At 36.5% G+C, this 3,014-nt stretch overlaps 1 pseudogene; it reads right to left on the bottom strand.

The window, feature by feature from the left end:
- Positions 1-853: 853 nt before the first annotated feature.
- On the bottom strand, positions 854-1,815 carry LOC103272631 (annotated as a pseudogene).
- Between the last annotated feature and the right edge of the window lie 1,199 nt (positions 1,816-3,014).

The raw sequence follows: 3,014 nt of genomic DNA, 5'->3' as shown, positions 1-3,014 counted from the left end.
TCATGGTGATATAAAGAACTGATGTTGTGTTTGCCTGATTTCCATCTTTACACATTGTATGCCCTGCCACAATTATCCCAAACACTTATCTTTGTCAAATATTCTAATATTATAACATAGTTCTTTAACAGTTGCTTTTGAATGTCTTAAGCGTAGAGAAAATGGGGCACATTTCTCACATCCATAGTTACCCCAGTCACAGAATATGCAGTCTCTAATGTCTTGTTTACTCATGAGAAGCAATGTTGCAAGATATCCTACATACTCAAAAATTAGTATTTGAGAGTCATTGGAAGGTCATGAACAAGGTGTTATTAAAAATAGTTAGTAATCAATATGGCATGAGCACTTAAATCTGTTTATGTATGTGTGTGTGTTAAGATATACACAAATAGACAGTTGGTGGTTTTTACATGGTATGACTCATCAGAAATGGTTTACCTCCTGGAAGTTACAACCCAGTGCTTTACAATCTTGCCTAGAAAAATTTGTCAACCTTTACATTTTTAGATTTCAAACTGTCTTTCATTACAGTGGTAATATGTGTTTTCATCCACATTCCTCCTTTTCCCACTTCATGAATGATGCAGGACACCAGAGGTTGATCAGCAGAATCCTATGTCTGCAGGAGCATTCTTCCTCTGATATTGGAAAGTAAAAAAACTGAACAACTTCCTCAACCAGCTAAGTAAATATTTGTATTAGCTTAGATTCCAGTCTCAGTCATTTGCTACCCATATCTTAGTCTTTGGAAAGAAGCAAATGGCAACATAGCCTTCTTCAGAGATAACACGATAAATGTCTCATTGAATTCTGGGGGCATTGAGCTATACTTCGAATCAACAGTATTAACTCAAGATTTTTTTTTCAAGGGAACTCTCTTTCCAATCACCTTTCTAAAAGCATTCTTCATGTCCTTATTCCTGAGGCTGAATATCATGGGGCTGAGGAAAGGGGTAATGACAGTATAAGGGACTTCTATGAGTGTATCATCTCCCCTTGAGGCTTCTGGCTTCAAATAAAAAATAGATGCAAAACCAAAGTGAATGATGACCACTGTGAGGTGGGAGGCACAGGCGGAGAATGCCTTCTGCTTGCCCTCAGCTGAAGGGATCCTGAGGACAGTAGAAATAATAAAAACATAAGTTAAGATGATGAGCAGGAAGGTACACAGCAAGCCTGATACTGAGATCACTGTTACAATGAATTCTGTGAGGTCATTGTCTATACAGGACAGCCTAACAACAGCCCGCATATGACAGAAGAAATGTTTGACAAGGTTGGGACTGCAGAAAGAGCCCCTGAATATCAGTGCCGTTTCTATCAGAGAGATAAAAAAGCCTGCAGCTGAAGTAGAGGCTACAAGTTGTCCACATACAATGTTGGTCATAAGCAGCGGATATCGTAGAAGGTTACAGATGGTGAGAAAGCGGTCATACCCCATCAAAGTGAGGATGCAGTTTGTGCCGCCAAGTCCCAAGAAGAAACACATCTGTAAGGCACAACTTATAATTGAGATGCTTCTGTTCTTGGTCAGTAGATCTTCTAGCATCTTGGGGATGATAGCCAATGTGTAGCAGGTCTCAGAGAAGGAAAGAGCACTGAGAAGAGGTACATAGGGGTGTGGAAAGACCTGTCCACCCAAGTTAGGCCCATGATGGCCAGATTACCTGCAAGAGTGAGAAGGTAGAGGCAAAAGAAGACCACAAAGAGGAATGTCTGTACATGTGGGTAAACAGAAAAGCCAATGAGAATAAATTCTTTAAGGATTGTCTGGTTGACCTTCATTGTTTTGATGTCTGAAATCTGAAAGAAACAACAAATAAACATTAAAGTATCCATTATTCCTTGATATTACCATATGAAAGTTTTGCTCTGAATAAGACAAATTATCAGAGTTACAACACTCAACTGCTTTTTCATTTAGTTTAGCAAAACCATGTGTATGTAGGTGATGCATTTGTCCCACTTTTTGTTTACTAATTTTTCCCCTATTCAGCAATTAATTACTGATGACTTATTTTGGGGCAAGAAAGCTTGCCCTGGCTTATTGCTTCAAAAAATTACTGGCTGATAATATGAAAAGGGAGAAAACACTCCAGTTTATGTCCAAGTGTAAGAGATTCAGATGCATTTGGTGAGCCAGATTTGGATGAGCTTCTGAACACTGAAAAAAATTACTAACTGGCTGATAGACAGAGTTAGTGTCCAACATAGCAACTTCCACATAATACATAGCCTGTAAATGTTTACAGAGTGAAGATTGATAATTGATTTCCTAGATACTTTAGGATGAAACTTGGATAATAAATTATAATTGTTGGAGAGGACCACAATCATTTTTACTTTTTAAAGAAGCCATTTAAGTCCTAAAATATTAAAGGAAAGCACATGCTCTCATCGCCCTACCATGAGAAGGAAGAAAGAAATATAAGAAGAAATTCAAAGGATTTAATTATTTAGAATATTTGGATGGTCTTGATCAACCAACTATGCAAGCATAGAGGAGGTGGCAGTTGAGATTTTGTCCATTTCATTAATGCCAAGCTTAGCATCCAAAAAGATAAATGCTATTTAGTCATCATAAGAATTTTTCAATAATTCAACATCAGATTTAATCTCAGATGCCTCTGATTTTGACAACACATTGCTTGTCCTTATATTTAACACATTCTTTCATCCTTGTAGCATATTGAGCTACTGTTTTTCCTGTACCATATGTCAGTATATTTAATAACTAGAGTTGGTAGAGTCTGCATTTTTCCAAATTCTTTCAAATGTTTATTGATTTTACTCTTCACAGCATAAATATAAAGTGGATAGGACAGCTGTGTAATGTGTAAGACAGGTATGATTACTTTACTGATTTTAAAAAGAAATAGTATCTCTAGGAAGTAATATATTTATATTGTTTTGACTTTAATTATGTATACTTTCTATTTCTCAATGCTTACTTTTTATCCTCAAGAGATAAGTCATATATTTCTGTATGTTTCAGAGATGGTAACAAGGAG

The sequence above is a fragment of the Carlito syrichta genome, unplaced genomic scaffold, assembly GCF_000164805.1.
Source record: "Carlito syrichta isolate Samal-C Ts95f unplaced genomic scaffold, Tarsius_syrichta-2.0.1 Scaffold312990, whole genome shotgun sequence".
NCBI lineage: Eukaryota > Metazoa > Chordata > Mammalia > Primates > Tarsiidae > Carlito > Carlito syrichta.
The sequence above is the reverse complement of the archived record's forward strand: the minus strand, read 5'-3'. Positions and strand labels throughout refer to the sequence as shown.